The sequence below is a fragment of the Cygnus atratus genome, chromosome 2 (genome assembly GCF_013377495.2).
Source record: "Cygnus atratus isolate AKBS03 ecotype Queensland, Australia chromosome 2, CAtr_DNAZoo_HiC_assembly, whole genome shotgun sequence".
Taxonomy (NCBI): Eukaryota; Metazoa; Chordata; class Aves; order Anseriformes; family Anatidae; genus Cygnus; species Cygnus atratus.
In genome coordinates, this window is record NC_066363.1 from 91,977,676 (window position 1) to 91,997,656 (window position 19,981).

The window sequence follows — 19,981 nt, forward strand, 5'->3', positions numbered from 1 at the left end:
ACGACCTGTGAGGAGTGATTTTTTTTTTTTGTCAGTTTAGATGCTTTGTCTAGTTCTCTCAACCTTTCCAACTACCTTTGGATTTTGAGCAATTTAGACAATTACCTATATGTATGTATACTGGCTTTTGGAAAAGGGATGTGTAAGAGAGCTCTTTATATAATTTTAAAAAATCTGATTTTAACCCTTGTTGTGATTTCCAACAATTTAAATGCAAGTTCAGGCTGTAAAATTGACTATTTCCCAGCATGCAAATGACTTGAGTGTCAAGTTATGCTTGTAAATCAGACATCAAATATGCATATCCTGTGACATGGCAACTGGAATGTACATTTAAAAAAAAAATGCTGGTATTGAAGCATTTTGTGGTTAGGTGTTGCTGAATACCACCAGTGTATGTGTTTTTCATAATCCAAAGGTAAAGCCATTCATCAAAGGTTGTGGGTTTTTGCTTGTTTTTGTTTTATTTTGTTTTTCCTGGAGAAGTGGAAATAAAAATAATAGGCCTGTGCAGCTTTGAAGTCAATAGGGCCACAGAGTTATAATCGACAGTAAAAGCCATGCTGATATTGCTGGGCACAGAGTGGCTCTGAGAATTGGTAATGGCCAGAGCTTCGCACTGTGTGCTGGATGGACCTGTATTTTACAGTAAACTGGGACTTCTGCAGTGGTGCAAAATGATCAAGGAAGCGTTCATAAGTATTAGAAGCCAGTGAGAACTCATGTAAATACATGTTAACTGAGATGCAGTTTTTTGAAATTGAACTGAAATAAAAGAAAATATTTAATAACATAATGTATAAAACATTACCCCCCCTTTAATGTATAAAACATTTCCTCAACTTACTTATTGCAGAAATCAAGGCTCCAAGCAGCACAGTTTATTGCCAGTCTCTTTGCTTCCCCTTTGAGTGGCCATGCATCATTTTGTATATATTTGATGTTAAAAAAAAGAAACGTAATCCAAGTCCTGTAAACTCTTGGGTTTAGTCATTATATGGCAGAACAATTTGGTTCAGGGAAGACACAGGCAAGCTGAGCCTGCACTGAGACAGAAGAGATCATCTTCCTCTGGCTCCCATGAGAAGCTCAGAGCGGCACTCAAGGAACCGCTTCCTCTTTTTTTATTTCTACTTCATATGAGAGATTTGGAAAGCTCATTATTCCTCCAGTACCTCTGCTGTAACTGTAGGAAACACCTCTTTCTTTTGGAGGAGGAAAGAGGGTTGAAATACAGAATAATGGAGCTGTTGTTTGGTTCCCAGTAAGCCTTTTTCTATTTAATGAATGTTTAATTTAGAAAAGATGCTCCAGTTCTGGCCAATGTTGGGGTTCAAAGTATTTGACCTGCTTCTGTATTTCAGCTGATGGTTCCCAAGAGCTGCTGTGGGAGTGGTCCAGCAGTGCCTGCCAGGCCAGACCTTGTGTCTGAGCTCAGAGTGAAGCTGGGCACTCCCCATCCCATTCTGGGGCATGGTCCTCATGCAATGTGGCACAATACTGGCCAGTGTGGCCACTTGGTACCCACAGCCCACCCGTCAGCTCCCCATGTGCACAGCTGGCTCATGTGCTGTCCTCCCGGCCCCTATCGGGGATGATTTTAGCAGCAATCCTCTACCTCCTCAGCTCTTGCTCTGGGTGGCTTCATCTGCTGCCAGGTATCAACAAATGATGCTACTCTGAGCAAGTGTTTTTGCGATTTCCTTTCTTAGCGTCGGTTTACATACTGGAACGTGTCCTCCTACTATTTACTATATGCACTCCTGCTTATCTCAGTGTAACAGTGCTGTCGAAGCACAGCTTGAACACCAGTTGCAAGCTGTGGATCCAACAGCTTGGCCTGTGTTTGCTGTTCCCATTTATGGGACAGGGCCAATTCGAAATCACAAGTCATAAACAGACATGTTTACTTACAATTGTTAATAGCACTGTCGATAGAAAATACTGGTTTTTAAAAGCTCATTTATTTCTCTGCACTTGCTTTTTTTCTATTAGTCTCGGTTTAGATGAGAAAAGGTTTCGTGGAATCATTAAGGTTGGAAAAGACCTCCAAGATCTTCTGGTCTAACCATCACCCTACTGCCAATGTCAGCAACTAAACCATGTCCCTAAGTTTCCAAAGGTTTCACGTTTATCTGTTTGAAAGCAAGTTTTGCTGGATTTATTTTTAGTTGCAGAGGTATTTTTGGGGGGGTGACAGGTTTGATAAAGAGGTTCTGTTACCTCCAAACATTTGCTGGATTTTGTCGGTGGGTTAAGGGAATGGTGACCCTCTGAGACTCCTCATCAACAAAATGTTGTGAGCATCTTCCACGCGGACCAAGACCCATCACCGTGTGCTCCCCGAAAGCCATGGCACCCTATTAAAGCCGAGATTTCTTGCAGTTTGACTACTGTTAGGGACAGCCCAGCTCCCCACCCCCGCGCTGGTGCCTGATGCTCCCCGACCCCAAGCGCCCTCTCCAGCCGCCTCCGACTCTCATCCCCCACCCCCCGCCCAACTTTCGCGTCCCCGCTACCCCAAAGCGGGGTTGCTCGGGCAGCTCCTCCCGCACCCCAAACCCCTGCTGGCGGCGGGGGGCGCCCGCGGGCGGCGGCGGGAGCGCGGGCGCGGAGGCGGCCGGGGAGCGGCGGCGTGAACGCGGCTGCAGAGCCCCCCCCGGCCGGCAGCGGGGAGCAGGGAGCGGCAGCGCCGCAGCCTCCGGAGCCGGCCGAGGAGCGAGCCCCGGGAGAACCCCCCCGGGGACGGGGGGGGGACGGCACGGCGGCCACAGGGGGCCCCCCGCACGCTGCGCGGCCCCGCCGCTGCCGCTCGCTCGCCCCCGAAGAAGAGAAACCAAAGCGAGCGGCGGCACCGCCACACGCTCTCTCGCTCCCTCCTTCTCCTCCTCTTGGTGGTGGTGGTGTTTGGTTTTGGTTTTTTGATTTTTTTTTTCGATTTTTTATTTTTTTTCCGCGGGGATTCTCCGTTCTCCTCCCAGCCTGACTTGCACCTTCTTGATAATTTCTCTTCCCCCCCCTCCACCTCGTTTTTTTTTTTTAATACTCTTCTTCTCCCCGCTTCCGAACCCTGTGTCTGTGTGTTTCAATACTATCACAACCTCTGCTAAAAATAGATCTTTTTATATACCCTTCCTCCTCTCTGACCCCATCCAACACCCCTTGTTAAGGTGAGTTGTGTCTTTTCATCACTTTTTTCCTTGTGTGTTGTTGTTTTGTTTTGTTTGTTGCTTTTTTTGTTTGTTTTTTTTTTTTCCTCTCCCCCCTTTAGGGCAGGTTTTAGGGAGGAGGGGATGTGGAGGAGAGGATTTCACGGGGAGCCAGGCATGTTTGCAAAGCCTTATTTTCCCTTCTGCAGCCTCAGCATCGTTCCGGACTGCTCCTTTTTACCCCAAGGATGTAGCTGGCTGATGAAAGTGGGGAACTACTCTTCCTTAGCACTGCATGCTTGGAAGCCACAGCAACAGCAGGGGAAAAAAAAAAAAAAAAGCTGCTCTTTTTTTCCTTCGTCCCCCCCGCTCCCCCATTCCCTCCTCCTTTTCAGTGTTTGGTTTTCTTTCTTTCTTTCCTTATTTTTTTTTTTCTTTTGGTGTGTGTGTGTGAGCTTGATTTCTGTTTTTAAGCAATTCGCAGGGGACTTGCAAAGAATTGCATGTGATGTAGGGGGGAGTGAGTGTGCACGTGTGTCTGAGTGCGTGTGTGTGCATGTGTGTGGTTGTGAAGTGCATTTGTATTTCGTGTTTATGGGATGGGGAGTGATAAAGCTTCCACGCTGCCACTGTACATAGAGCGAGGAGCACGGCAGAGGCTGCTGATGGAGAAATTGGTCAAGGATGCAGGAAGAAAACATAGAGCTCTCGACAGAGTTCAGTCCCTTGTGCTCCAGGACATCTTTCTGTAGATCATCACTGGCACCTTCAAGGTGCTGGCTCCCATTCCTCTCCTGCCTTCTCGACAGGGGATTGCCTAGAGGGGAAACTTCAGGGCTCACGCAAATTGCTGGCGTTTCTATTCCTCCAGCAGCCCGAGACTGTGTTATTCCAGGGATAAGTGGGGAAAATAGGGTTGTGATCCAGAGCAAACAGATCGTTTGCCATCACGTATTAGCGTTCAGTACGAAAAAGAGAGATGAAGCATTATTACTCTGGCCAGACAGCAGAAGCTTTGCAGCCAGGTTTACTTTCCAATTCCAAAGTTGTTTTAGCCTGTTTCTCTTTCTTCAGCTGTTCAGCTAACTGTTCCTATTGACAACAGAAATGTGTTTCTACAGTAAAACAGTCTATTTGGAAGCTGCTGGGGAACAATTTATTATTCAGAGGCAATCAAGTAACTTATCTGCTTCATGGATTTCTCCCCAGTCTTTTAGTGTGCTTTCAGCTATGTATTTTACCGACGTGTCTGAAGTAGGGTAGTATAGATTTTAGTTGCATTTTAACAAGGAGTTAAGGCATAACTTGCAGGGCGCCATTTGCAAAGTGTCACTTAATATAAAGCAACATAACAGCCCCCTAGCTCTTTTTCATGGATTTTTCACATCTCCGTTGTTTGCTTCAAAACAAGCAGGTGATTTTTTTTTTTTATTATTATTATTTTTTAAGAACTTGGAGGGAAAGGTGGCTGCACAGTGATGTACAGTTAGGAACATTCAGAGCTCAAAAATATAACACGTCTGACTGTGAAACTTGAATTTGTTTAGGAAATCTAATGGATCTAAAGCACATGGAAGATCACTTTATGTGCATAGTTTTCTAACAGGTTGGATCATTTTTTGCATCTGAAAGTGTACAAATGAATTTAAAAGGTTGCTATTACCTGTGCTCGGAGACCCTAATACTGTATGGATACAGGAACATCTCAGTTGCCTGTCTAGTTAATGCAATTCAAATACAACCAATCTCTCCACATGCTTTATAGATGACGTTCAACAACAGTGAGCAGTCATGGAAGTAGTCTGGTGCTCTCAAGAATCATTTTATCATTCCTTTTTCTTCCAAGCCTAAATTAAAATATTTTACACAAGTTTGCTTTGGGATTTTCTTTCTGCTGGGGCTAGCTGATGTTGCGAAAGCAGGAAGCATGCTTCAAGTGAGTTTTGCTGTTCTTAATGCCTGGTAGCGGAGAGGGAAGAACACCTGATGTGCTTTGTACGTGATCCCTGAAGGTATGCAGGAGTGAGGAAAAAGATGAAAACCAGCACAGTACAGTAGCAGCTTAAATAAGTAAATAAGGCTGATGCATGTTAGCTTGTCAGCTGCTGTTCTGCTGAAACCTGACTACTGGCTAAGCACATTTTCTTGGTAAGCACTATGATGTGATAAAATCTTCTTCATTTGATGGAGTTTGCTGTTAGAATCACATGTGGCACAGGACATCTCTTGTTCTGATGATAAAAATCATGCCTCCTCGTTTTAATCTGGAGGAGGCTGAAATATCCACCACTCCTGCTGAAGTTACTGGCAGTTACTTGTGTTCAGAGTTGTCGGGATTTTTTACTTAAGCATAGAAGGATTTAGGATGTTTCTAAAGGATACAATTGCCAACAGATTTATAATGTGTCATTTTGTTTAGATTTTACCTTGGGTGCAAATAGTATGTTTATAGGTAAATGCTTTATTTTACTGCAGGAATGCTAAAATGTGTCAGTAGACAGACAACTTTTGCATGTGTTTTTTTTTTTCTTTTTTTTTCTCATGGGGTTCTTAAGAGAATTCCCTTGGTATTCGTTAGCTGTTTGTGAAAAAGCAGTGTTTGCTTCACAAGTGCATGCGCTGGGTTCCTTACGCTAGTTGATTAGCTGTTGACATTGGTGAAGGAATGGAATGTTTGTACCAAAAAAAAAAAAAAAAGATTAATGCATTTCTTTATCATAACAGCTGAAAGACAAGCACTTTCAGAGGGCTACAAAAATGCTCAAACAAAGGTTAATGTGGAGTTTGATCTGTTGGTTGTTCCTGGTGACGTGAGTGGCAGCACACCACCATTCAGGTTATTGTATCGTGTCCGTAACCTGTGATGAAACTTGCCTTTAATTTATGTTTTGAGGCTTGGATAAAACTTGCATTTATTCACCTCTGAAGCTTTTCTTGCTCTTGAAACACGCCCTATAAAGCTGTGAACTGCTATAAGCAAAGTCATGGGAAGGGAGTTCAGAAGTCGCTTTGACTTTGTAGAGCTTATTGCTATAAAAGTAAGGCGGGATTTGTCTCTATGAATTTGTTAGCCAACTGAAACAATTTCCTTTTCTTATGGTCCTTTATTATTCTGCAACATCACCCTAAAATACTTAGTCAAGGAGTTTTTATTGCGTGGATGTTGCTCTTCCACAGCTGAAGACCGTGTGTGCTTGGTGCTGTCCTAACCTACAACTACCCGTTAGTTTCAGTAGCAATTTATTGCAGGTCAAAATCGCTATTACATTCAGACATTTATTGAGGAAGCTATATTTATGTCAGGTTTTCTTAATTTTTTAACAAAGGGAATGAAAACCGATGTAGTGTTGTTTAGGACTTTGGGGGGCAGAGTGCTATGGTGTTATCTATATCCATGTAGACTACAATGGAAATATACATTAAAAAAGCAGTAGCATAATCCATATGAAATCAAATTAGTCCAATTTTCTCTGAAAACCCCACCATTTCCACCAGTTTTAAATGGTACTATGTCTGTTTTGATCTGCGTGTATATTTGTAATTTTAAAATGTTTAGATAAATGAGGCTACTTTATGCAAAGCTGACTTTTTATTTGTGTTTTTTCCGCTAGAAATACAATTTTCATAAGAAACTTATATATGTATATATATTTGTGCTGCACTTGCCTGCACACAGAAGAAAATTAGCGTTTTACTCCTGGGAACCATATGTAGCGGAAGCATCGAGTGGAGACCAGCACCACACGCAGTCACGTTCTCAGTCTTGGTGGATGTGGACGAGTGTCAGCGGTGACAAGTGCTGGTGCATGGCTGGGGATGGAAGAGGCTGGCTCTTAAGGCAGGCAGAGGATCTAACTTACTGGTGTTGGAGTGGCTGTGTGGTGCAGGGCTAATCTAGCAAGTCGCTTCCTCACCCTTAGCAGCAGTGAAACTCCTCTGTCTCAGTTTGCGTTCAGTGATCTGCTTGGTTTTTCCTCCGTATTACAGTAGATATGGAAGACTTAATTACAGGCTGGTAGTGCTACCACAGGTCTCTGGTGACAACTGTTTGTAGGAGGTCAGATGGAAAGTAATTGTGGAGAGGAGGCTACTGCAACAGTGTTTCTTCTTTGTATGTTATAATTTATGCCAGTTTTCCTTGTATTTGTATACAGCTATTGTACCCTACTTGCCTGTGTAGGCTGGAGGCTGCTTTGTGTGGAGAAAGTGTTTGCAGGAAGTGGGAAAATAATATTATTGTTCCCCTTTTGGGATAACAGAATGTAACAGCTCCTGCTACCCTGGTCCCAACCTGATGAAGGACAGCCACGGCATTGCTGGCAAAATGTTCCACGTGACTAAGAGCTTTCTTGCTCTTTCATGATGGGAGCCACATTTCTAAGCATAATCCAGAGGGAATGTTCTTTTCAGAATGAAACTGTGTTACTGAGTCCCCATGATCAGTCTTGCCTTGTTTGTGGCAGCCCAGTTAATTCCTGGATGAGGGGTAAGCTTAGTTCCTCCTGTTGGGGCCACAGCTGTAGCTCCATGCTGGCAGCTAAGTAGCTGTTCCAACAGTGCAGTGCTACCAGCAACAAAATATAAGCTTTTTTTTTATAGGGCAAAATACATAACACACTATTGATTTCTGCTAACGGACAATGCTTTTAACAGGACGCGTGAATCCAGGCATTTTGATTATGGATCTGTTTATCTTTCCACATCCATGACTTTCTCATCTATGTTGTAGATATAATACTAGATATTATTGTAGATATGTAGATATTAAATACTGCGGATAATTAATAGACTCTAAGGTAGCAAAATGCTTATCTTCTGTAAATGAAAGATAAAGTTCTTATTTTGTTCTTTCATTTGTTTTGGGGGCATGGTTGGTTTTTGACTACACAGTATTTGGTTAACATCTGTCTCTTAGTTTGCTTAAAAATAGTTTCAAAAAGGTTTATTATTAATTTTAATCAGTCTTTTTTGTGTGTTAAAAAGTTTAGTTTCATATTGAAGTTTTACAGTAGGCCGTTGAGGTATGATGAAAACTAAATCCTCTTAATGACTGGTTGTCAGCATGCTTTGATTAATGTAAATGACATATATAGTGACAAGGTCTTTTTCAAACTTACTGGCAACTTGCATACAACAATATCTTTTATAATGAGTCATTTGGGGCTCCCGTAGAGATTTTTCTTTTTGATTCACAGTGAAAGTAAAAAAGAATAAAAAAATAAATTAAAGCAGTTGGATTATTTGAGTTCCAGTATAATAAAACAGCCAGGACTGTATGGTTCCCTTATCAGTCATACCGTTGCCATCTTTTCAACTGGGTGAGTTCAGCATAAAACATATCTGCAAGCCAGCCATAGCAATTTGGGGCAACACCTTTAGTTCATGTTGGTTGCTTCAGTAATCCAAGTAGAAATACACCAATACTCAGTGATGACATGGTGAATAGCAAGGAGCATCAGCTGGGAAATAAATAGGGCCCTGAGGTGGGCTGAGAAAACCTCTGAGGAAAAGAGACAGAAAGTTTGACTTTCTAGAGCAGAAGTCAGCACGTGGCTGTGAAGTGTTTCCAAGCTTCACTGGACATTAAGTGCTGTACGTGACAAAATCGTAGCTACTCACTGGAACACAGAATCCTAATGAAATGTATCTCATCCAGCAGAAGCTGTAACGAGCAGAAAGAGAGAACTTTACAACTGTAATACTTGTGTTGCAAGTATTACAAGTATTCTTGTTTAAGAATGTGAATGGTCCCATTTGATGGACAGATACGTCCCATTTTAACTGTTACTTTTCAAAAGGTTTATACACCCTGAATTATATAATGAATAGGAGAGTAGATTTACAATAGAAAAACATGGAAATTCAAAGTTAGGGCTCCTCTTTCACTTAACCATTGCAGGGGCACGATCTGTGGCTTGGGAGTTCTTGTCACAGCCTCAACATCTCCTTAGGTGGCCTTCCATGTAGTCCTAAAATGGGATAGTGTAGTTAAGGCTGAATTCAGTAATTCCTGGGCATATGAAATTGTTCCTCAGTTTCAGTGCTTGCCTAAGTGCTCGTAGAACAGTGACAATAGGGAAAGTATGAAGTATCATCATTTATTATTATTTCAGGAAAGCTCATCTTGTAGGAGATGCTCATGTTCCAGGCACCCTGCATCACTAGACTAAAATTCCTTGGCAGTATCACTGGTTTTCTGCAGTGCCTCACTGCTCAATTCTGTGACAGTATGAAATAAACTGAATGTCCTTTCTAAAATTTGAAGTCTAAATAAAGAACATGCCAAATATTGGAACATATTAAATATATTATTTGTATATGATAGTGCAAATTTAAGGATTTTAGCCGTATGTTTCTCAATGTCCATCCACATGCAAGAGTTTTTTTTCTTTATTTGGATTTTCACCTAATAAAAAAATACCTTGTGAAATCTAGAAGCAGATGAGTATTTCATGGGTAATACTTTACATATCAGATAACTTACAGATATCAACTAATTAGCCATCACAGCAGTCCCCTTTGGGTTTTGTACTACAAAGTTTAAGCTGTGGTAATAGTAAAATGTGAGGGAGCAGGAAAGGAGGATTAATTTTCCCTCTCCTTTTATAGTCAGCTTTCAAGGGTAATGTGGGAGAGAGACTAGGAAAGAAGAGTGGATTTGACTGTTCTTAGCCACCAGGTTAGTTTTAAGGCTCATCACTCTTTCTCAGCGGGGACCAGTGCCTGCATGAGTATTTTGAGGATAAGGGGTTGGCAGATCCCCCTGCCTGGCAATACAGAAAAACCTGGGAAAGGGAAATTTTTGTGACTTTTTTTTTTTCAAGTCTGAAGGTAAAATCTGCAGTGCCATATGGCTAATATGGGATCATCTACTCCTCTGAGATCTTTCCTGTGCATATTGCAATGACAAACTCAGGCTAGATCTTCAAGGCCAAAATCTTAACAGCAACTTCTAAATTTGCACCTCCACTCACTTTTTGCTTGTGTGTGACACCTGGGTGTGCAGCCTGGAGCTGCAGCAATGGGAGGCAGAATCAGGGATAGTAAAGCAGCTGGAATCAAGGAAAGGATTTAGCAAATGGGTAACAACGTACTTTTACGAGCGAAAATGTGCAAAGATAAATGGGGACTACTTAAGAGAGAGGATAGAAGAGGGACAGGCATTGCACAGGGCTGGAATTAGTTAGATTTAACAGAATGCAAGAAGTAGAAAACAGAAGACATATCAGAGATGGAGGCTAGAGTGCAGAAAGACAGCACAACTAATGGTAGAAGGAGAAAGGTTAGGCTAGGAGGGGGCTGTACATATCAGTTAGAAGTGTATTTTCAAGATCAGCTTGAGTTGATCTAAATTCATGCTACTGCTGAAAGGGGAGTCCTGCACACTCTGCCATCCTACCCCTGAATGATGTGCTGCAACTGGTAGTATGAAAAAGGAAAAATTCATCCAGATCAGCTCCTTGATCCAGCTGACTAACTACTATCAGCACTGCAGCAGCCTCGAGGCAAAGAGGCAGGGGGGACGTGAAGAAGGGCAGTGTAAAATTGACTGAAGCTGGTCACAAAACTGTGCTCTTGATCTAAAAGTCCTGATGAGATTCAGAGTTGGAAATTATTTAGAAGAGAGTCTGGTTAGGGTGACACAGAGAAAGAGACAATGAGCAGTTTAAATGGATACAAAGAAAAAAATGCTCAAAACAATTAGGAGGCAAATTCAAGTGTTTAAAATTTACAAAAGCCAGTATTTATGTTGCTTATGTGTTTAATGCAGCACCTGTAAGCATGCATGGTGACATGGTGTTTAGTTACATGATGAAGCAGGGCTTCATCACAGGGAAAAAACCCTGTGGCAGCTTGCCCAGAGGTGGGATTGTCAGGAATATCGTAACCCTCCCTGGGGCTGCCTGGTCCCTGTGATCCTGTCCAGCAGAGCAGAGCCTTTGACATGTGGCTGGCATCACACTCACCCCACTGGATCACAAATAGCAAAGTCCTGTCCTCAGCAGTCCCACTGGTGGCTCCACACTTCCCTCTCACAACCTCCATCCCTATCTCCTTCATAGGCCCCAGCGTATTTCACAATGACTTGTACTGTTTTATTTATTTATTTAAAATCTGTTACTTATGGCTCCAAAACCAGAACACCTTTCTGCCTTATTGCCTCTTAACAGCACCTGCAAGTGCTGTACAAGTACAGCATGTGTTAAACTTACTCGTAAATGGTAACATGCTTCATGTCTCTCTTGTTATAAAAAGAAAAAATATCAAAAAAATGAAAAGGAAATCAGAATAAATTGCCATCATAGAAAAGGAGGCAAAGATCAGAATACTTTTTGTAATAAATTAAATATAAAGCTCTTTGTGAAATCTTATTGGTTATCTTTTTAATAATTTTTTTAATATTAAAGAGGGCAATTATGCACAAATACGCACATATACAATCACACTATGGATTCCACTCTTGGAAGGAAAGGGTTGAAACAGAACAGTGTAGCGATCACTGTAAGAAATAAGATGCTGAGATATGATGTAATGCTGTCTAGACTAGAGTAAAAGACACATTTAAAAAACTTAGCTAACTTATTAAAATAAAATATTTTAGAATTCAAGAAATCACAAGTGCTAGCTGTTGATCTTTGATTTTACTTTGATCACATTCTATGAGTTCTGGTGTCTTTTCATAACATTTTTTAAATGCTTCTTTTTCTTTCTTTAAGCATACCTATAGAGAATTGCATACTCATACGAAGATATGACTGATTCTTCTGGGTTATCCAGTTCAATCCCTTGCTCTTACATCCAAGATATCATATAATTCCTTTCATGTACTGATCAAACTCCTCCTTACAACTATTTAGGGATTATTTAGTTCCCATACTACTATTTGGAGGCTGTTTCAGAATTCTGGTTTCATTTCTCCTTAAATATATTCATGGCCTGCTTATATTACTTTTTTCTCGATCTAATCTTGTACTTGAGCTTCAGTGGTCTCTTCTGCACAGTGTTTATTACCCCAAAGTATAGAGAAGTCCTGCCCACAGTCTTCCTCTGCAAGTCTTAAAAAAACTAAGTTTTTGCATGACAGAGTTCAGTTCTGGTTAGGACTCCTAAATTATTATGGAATATGGTGTGAAGTTACATACAGTGGTGTTTTCATCATGCTCCTTGTTCATGCGATGGCTAACCTTATACCAGTCCTTGGTATTGACCTTCAGCATGTGATGCGTCAAGTGCCTAACTCACATTTTCACTTGCACATAGGTTTTGTCTTCAGGTGCTTAGTGCTCTACAGGGTTTTTGCAGACTCATTTTCTTTTGGCTTGGTTCTGTTTTCTTACTATAAATAGTTTTAGTAAGACAGAAGCAATCTTTGTTTATAGTTTGAACAAGTCCCGTTTCTCTGCTGGATTAAATTTCAGTTGCTGAGAGTTGATGTTTTGACACTTAAACAAATCCAATATTCTAAACATTTATTTTACAAACAGGAGGTAGCCATTATGCTCTAAGCAAAATTATTTTTGAATCAGACTATCCAACAGTCCTAATCAAGAATGCATTAGATTTCATGTGGATTTACTATTTGTACTTCATTTGAGGAGCCTAGAAATTAGTATAGCAAGTTTTTATTCTGGATTCATTTTCTGATTTTAAAGTTACAAGGAAAAGGGAGGTGTATATTTTATTTCTGTTCCTTGAAGTATAATATAAGCAGAGGACAGCAAATACAAGTGGCTGACCTTTTTACATTTCAATAATTTAAATGAAATGGCTTTATTTTTAAAGCAAAGGGTATTACTTCATAGTATTTTCAATTTGCTTTTTGCTGTTTTTTTTTCTCCTCAAAAACAAAGGAGTAAAGTCATGAAACTGAAGCTTTTAAATTATTTGCAACTTTTAAAAGTAATTTCCTCCATGCATAAAATATTTTAACCAACATTTCACAAGGAAGGGTGAATGTTCTGTAATTAGAGTGATATGACTGTAGCTGTCTTTATTAAGTTCAGGTGTATGCAAACTAGTTTATGTATTACTGTGTTATACAAATAGATTAATATTTAACTAATGTGGATTTGTTGTATTTGCCATTAAAAGCAAACAAACCCAAAACAAACAAACCAAAAGTAAACAGAAAAAATACCATATTCCTTGTTTTCTGTCACCTTGATTCCTGTATGAAAAAGACATAGTTTTGTTATTTATTAGATAAGAGATGCTATTTACTGTAGCCTTTTTAAATACTACAGTGCTGCAATACTCCTACAATGAGCACTGTTTCAAACTCAGTAAAATCCCACAATGAATGGAGCAGCTGGAACCGTAACTCAGATTAGCTGCTCAGCACCAGACTCTCCTTTCTGCTTTCTCCTGTGCCTGTTGACATTTGCTTCCCCCGCAGAATAACTTTATGCATGTTATTTGCAAGGTGTTAGTCAATTAGTAATGAGCTACCTTTCATCCTGGTGTAGATGTTGTCTTCAAGGAAAATGGTCTGTGTCACAGCATTAAGATTTATGTATACCTACGTGGCTAAAAAATGTCACTCACTTGATTTGTCCCATTTAACCTAATGGGGCTGCAGTGTTTGTGTGTTTGTAGGAGTATGCTCTGAGTCATACTTGTCCTGCGGACCTGGGCATGGAAGGGATTCAAGATCTGTGTTGTGGACTAAACTGCCAGCATGTGCTTGCACAAAGATGGGGGCTGCGACGAATATAGCCTGGAGTCCTTTGCAGTGGCTCTATTCAGAAAACCAAAATGTTTTTGCTGGTTGAAAAGAATGCAGCAATTCCCAGAATTGTTTATGTGCTATTATTTAAAAATGAAAAGAAAAGAATTTTTGTATTAAAAAAATGAACTATTGATCTGGCCAACATTTTTTTTTTAAATAATATTTCATGACAATATGCGACCTGTTTTCCTAGGATGCTTTGGATAGTTTTTGAATTTTTTTTTTCCCCACATGCTGTTACTATGATAAGAATCAGTGCATAGGAACAACAACAAAACAAAACAAAAACCACCTCAGAAATGTATCATAAAAATACCCTTTGAGATCTTTGCACTTCTTTGGACAGCACAGGGTTTCTCTGGAGTTTTGAATGAGGTCCTATCAAAATAGTTTTCAAACTGTGGTCAGCATCTCTACGGTTATTCATGCACTACTTTCTAAGGGCCTGGAAAATAACTTGAGAAAGCCAACCCATTTATCAATAAGCTTCAGAGGAATTCTCACCTCCATAAAAGTTTAGGTGCTCCATAAGTGAAAATGGAAAAAAATAAAGAAAAAAAGGCCAGAAAGAAACGTGCTGGGTTAACGGAGCTGAAGCTAACAAAAGCAAAATTAAAGATTTCCTGTTTTTTGGGGTGGGTTGGGGTATAGCCTAAGGTTTACTCAACTTGAATTTCAGGAATCAAGTACTGATAAGATTGGATGAGTACATGAACTGGGAATTACCCGCTACAGCCTATAATGGCATGCCAAACTTCTACATAGTAAAGATTGTTTGAAGTCTTTGAGCATAGAAAAACAGGTGGCATCTTCAGACGCTTCCAGGCCTAATTGCTGCAACTCTGTCACCAATAGTGCTTGTATACCACAGCCTACTGAACAGAGATCCTGTTGAAGAAAGCTTTGAATTTACTTAAGATAAGTTACCTGCATCCTGAAATGAGATTAACTAAGCTTATCACAAGAGAGGAAAACCCTACTTAGTGTACTTTTAAAATAGTAGCTGTAGTTGCAGGTGAGTGATGTGCATGGAAAAAGGTGGAGACGGCAATGGAGACTGCAAGTTAGTCCAAGTAGCCAAAGCCACAGGAGATGACAGGTGGTAGAATCACCATCCCTGGGGGTGTTTAAGGAAAGGTTGGATGTGAGCCTTAGGGACGTGGTTTAGAGGGTAATATTGATGGTAGGGGGAGGGTTGGACCACATGAACAGGTTGGTCTTTTCCAACCTTAATGATTCTCTGATTCTATGACTAGCTTTCTGTTGTTTACCCTGCTTAATATGTTGATCCATTGTACCAGATCTCACTTGCACACTGGTATGCAAACTCCTGAGCAGCAGAGACATGCTAGAGGTGCCTCCTTGGCAGTGGAGGGACTGTATTCCTCCTGCTGAGGGATGTTGCTGAAGGCCAGCCTGGCAGTCCTGAGCTCGGATGGTCCTCAGGTTGTCCTCCCACCAGCTAACATAAGTGCTTTCACATAGTGTGAAGACAGTGGAGTTCAATAATAAAGTGAGGAAGCAGTGGGATCATGTGGTTGAAAACTTGGGCCTTGTTGAAAATCCCCCCTCTATCATGTTTCAGTTCCTAACTTCTGTAGATTTTAAAAAGGGGTATTAATATATTCTGTCAATATTAATGCCAAGGACCTCTCTGAAAATCCTGCTTACCTTCTGTCTTTGTGGGTATTAGATGTGGCTATTTTGAATCAGTGCACAGAATTACTTGTTTTCAGACTGGTTTTCTAACAGGCTTATGTCAGTCTGCTTCTTGCTTCCCTTGGCTTGCCTTGAGTAGCTTTTGGATCAGCTACATTTGCCAGAGGGCTGATTCTAGTTCCTAGAAACTTCTAGTTCCTTAAAGTTTATCCAAATATGTCCTTGATGGGTGAGGAGGACACTGACCCCGAAGGGGAGACTACAGATTTACCATGATGGGTACCAGGCAAGACTTTTGACATGCTGCACCCATAGGAATCAGTGTCCACACCTTCTTAGACAGCTAAGACACTTGAAATCAACACAGATTTGTAGAAAAGTAAGCTTATTTTAATGCCCTCTCACTAACATTTTCGTGCACAATCTTGCTGTATGGCAACTGTTCTAATTTTTCATGGCTATCCTGGGCATTTCGGAATGCTTGGCAGTGTATGGATCTATCTTTTTCTGTAACTTTTGTCAGAATGGTGTTAATTTTCACTGTTGTTATGGCTTCTGGTGTGCTTTGAATTGTCATATATTTCACTAAATAGTTTATTTAAAATGCTTCTTCGAGGAGGCTGTTATTATGAGATTTGAAATGTGGAAGGTCTGAATGAAAAACAGCTTTCTTCTTTGTAGCCCTTTTTTGAGGGTGTCTTCTGACACATGAAACTTTCATTATACTTTAATTATTGATAGGAAGCATTTTCTTACCAGCATAGCACTTACACACAGTGAAATCACTTTTCAGAAGAAATTACTGCAAGCAATTTTTGGATGAGTTTCAGTTTTGCAAATAGCTTGATTTTTTTCCCCTTTGTTTTTTCTTAGTATCCCATAAATTAAAGCACAAATGATAAGCAAGATCGTTATGCTGTCATGAATCACTCAAGTTCTAATGGCCTAATGCACTAAGCCTTAATTAGTAATATTGTATTTTTAAAATGACAATATCGTGAATGAAATCTGAACATGCCCCGTTTTATAACTGGGCTTCCCAGAAGATATTAAATGGATTCCTCTTCTTGGTATGTTTTTAAATAATTGATACGGCCACTTCAAGCCCTTAGTAGACAAATGAATTATTGGCTGCTAGTGACAAAATTTGGTTTGGGCATAATAACTTCACAGAGACATGGCACTGCATACATCTGCTGCTCTAATTAGAAAGTTTGCCTAGGGTGCTTATATCAGAAAGAGTGGGAAAAAATAGTGCTGCACAATCTGTTGTAACAGAGCAATTCCTGCAAAATGTGATTTATACAAGATTTCTCATTAACCCTTTTACTTCTGCTAGAACACTCAGCTTCCATTTCAGTAAATTTTGTACAGGCAGTACTGTGTTGGCCTTATATGATTGGATTGCTACTTGGAAATGTCACCATTGTACTCCACATGTAGTGCACAAGTGTGTAATCCACACTGCACACTTGTGTATATTAACAGTGTGCAGTCCACACTTAAACATAAGTTTATTGCTCCATGGTGCAAAAGACTATTTCTGCTCTTTCCTACAGAAGACTGGCCCGTGAGTCTCTCCAGCAGTGGAGGATAAGCCAGAGTACTATGTTCGTTTATTCTAGCTAAGCCTTCACCTTATGCTCTTTTACGGAGGCAATACAAATCAGGAGTAATAGCGTAAAGAGTTCTCTTAGTCCAGTGATAGCCACACATTTTCTTGGGGAAACCTTGGGGAAATTGAGTTTGGGCCAAACTCAGTTGCAGTGGGATAATGATCAAGGGCATCTCATCTAAAATGGGAGTATACGGCCCTTGAAACCAGGCCTTTTTTACTAGTTGGGCAGTATCTCATCCAATAAAACAGCACACAGGCTGCAGCCAAAATAAATAGCTGTGGTTATGAGGAGAATTAATCAGAAGCGTAAAAGTAAGAGCAGCTTTCATTTGCTTTCTTACTTTAAATTGGCAATTCACTGAGTATTTCCTGGGAAAGGATCAATTGCAACAAATACCTGTTTTTATACACACAGCAAGAGTTTGTTGTCATGGAACTCATTATATGGAATTATTTTATGGAATTATTATATGGAATTCATTATAGATTTCTGGAGAAACCTGGTGGGCTTGGTGGAGAGAATAGAGGAGTAGGCCTTATTCTCCTTAAACCTCATTTACGTTAATAAGTAATTCTAGTACAGAACACTTTAAGGGCCCTGAAAAGAAAGTAAAATGGAATTTGTTTTAAATAAATGGAAAGGAATTATCTCCAGAATGCTTGTGCTTCAGAGAAAGTGAATTGTAATCAACCACATGAAATTCCCTGTTATCAACCAATTGGAATATTTCAAAGAGTAGATAAATGTCGTAAAGGCAAGTACAGATGTTATAGGAGATGCAACTCTATTTTGCATGTCTAATTATCTGCTCATAAGGAGACAAAATAGCTCTTGAGGTTTCTGAAAGCAAAATCTATACAGAAATTGGAGAAATGCAGTAACCTGATGTGAAGGAATACTTTGGAGTATCTGTTGTATTTTTATATTTTCTTTACTGATATCTTTACAAAGAGTCAGAAAGGATGAAGCAGTATGATGGTGAGAGATACCGTATGTTTATAGAACATCCTGCCTGACATAGATTGGGACTTGAATTTCTTTTACATTTTCAGGTTTTAGCTAATCCAAGTACTTAAGTACGTAATTAACTCTATTGTCAGTGTGACTGTTAAAGTAGGCTGTTTTGAAGTGTGGATATTGAAGGAGTCTTTTTTGAAGATCGCAAATGGTGATACTAGAACGGTGTCTAGAATATGCATACATTTAAAAGTTTGTGGAAAAATAGCATCAGGTATTTCTCTTATTTTCATGAAATGCTGGAAATTTTCTACGTAATGAAAAGGTAGTGTTTTTGTGCAACAATGTGGGAGGAATGAGAAAGGAATAGAAAAGAGGAACCTGCAGTTGTTATCATTCATTTGTTCCCCTAGCAGCAAACATGGAAAATCAAAGATATCTGATTGAAACAATGAGAGACTTTAGATGACCTGGTGTTGAAGTTAAATTTATTCTCCCTGTAAGGCATTCTTAAAGTGTTCTAATTATGGGTATTAGAGGGTGTGGGTTTTGTTGTTGTTGTTTGTTTGTTTATTTTTATTTTATTTTAATTTCCTCTAAACTGAAATTTATGGTTCTAGGGAGGATCTCATAAGGGAGCACTTTATAAAATTTCCTTCCTATTGGTCTAAATGAGTCTGCTTTTCAGAAATTTCTGTGGGTCGTTAGCTTTTATGCAGTATTCTATGTTCATTTTTGGACTTTTGACATACATATTATTCACATTTTGTCTAGTGTTCAAGTTTCATCAATGATTTCACTATCCAAAGAACATAGAAAGGATGAATAACATCGTTTTGGATGTACTGGTACTCAACATGCTTGTTCATGTTAGACACACACCAAGACTTCTTGTATATCCTTTCTAAATCCCTCTTGAAAAATTAGTGAAGTTGAATTAATAAGAGAATGATGTTCCATCTTTAGCAACTGTGTACTTATTATAATCTGCAATTTTGATTTTTCCTGCTTGCCTCGTCAGCACAAAAGACAAAGGCAAACTCTTTTCTGCACTTCTTAAATCCCCAGACAATGGTACAAGACCAAAAGGATGTCAGGAGTTGTTTCTTACACTCAGAGAGAGTGTGTCCAGCAGAACCATTCGGTTCCTTCACCTATTTCAGAGATGATAATTCTTCAAAAATGAACTGAAAATCAAAAGCTAACTGTCAAAAAGCACGAATGTGGTTAATGCCTAAAATGTGCCAGCTTGGAGATGTTTCAATAGTGCCTTGTATGTCCTGAAGTTCAGGCAAACATATTTTTCTATGAACTTGACTTCTTGACCAAGCAGTATCCCCTTTTTTAAAGAGTAGTCTCATCCCTTTTTTAGTGGATCATGGGAATGCGATGACCCACAGCATCATGGAAGATGTAGTCAAGCCAGAGGAAGGAATGGGAGCACACACATTTCAAAGTACACACAAGAGACACTGTTACTTCCATCTCTAACTAACATTAAAAAGGCTTTTCTGGCAGACTTTTTCATGGGAAGCAAGTATTTCTGGGGGAATGGAGTAAAAATGGCAGGTGGAAATGGTCAGGAAGTATTATCACTGAAGTGTTTTTACATCAAAATGAATTTATGATACTAAACTTTAGATTTAGCCCTTGTGCCATAGCACCACATAAGCAGAACAGTGAGTCAAAACACCGCTTACACATCTTTTTGGCCACTTGTTAGTAGACGCTGTAGATGACTTGGATTTTATCTTTAGCTGCAACAAAGAGCTGAATGAAGTATAATACTTCAGAACAATAAGGAAAAAATTGCTAAATATTCTGAATGTAATAGGACTATATGCCTGCAGGTAGCTGAAGTTCCCAGA

General features: G+C 39.9%; 1 protein-coding gene across 19 annotated transcripts in view; it reads left to right on the forward strand.

Annotated features, from left to right (window-relative positions):
* The first annotated feature begins 2,715 nt into the window (after window positions 1-2,715).
* Window positions 2,716-19,981, forward strand: part of LOC118249967 (poly(rC)-binding protein 3-like) — a 514,794-nt gene continuing 497,528 nt past the window's right edge. For 7 of the 19 annotated variants that reach the window (XM_050708836.1, XM_035550507.2, XM_035550506.2 and 4 more), the window contains exon 1: window positions 2,717-3,170. The gene's annotated coding sequence lies outside the window, so the exon portion shown is untranslated. Of the gene's footprint in view, window positions 3,171-19,981 lie in introns of all 19 variants that reach the window. The other 12 variants (XM_050708844.1, XM_050708845.1, XM_035550520.2 and 9 more) reach the window with 8 other exon arrangements.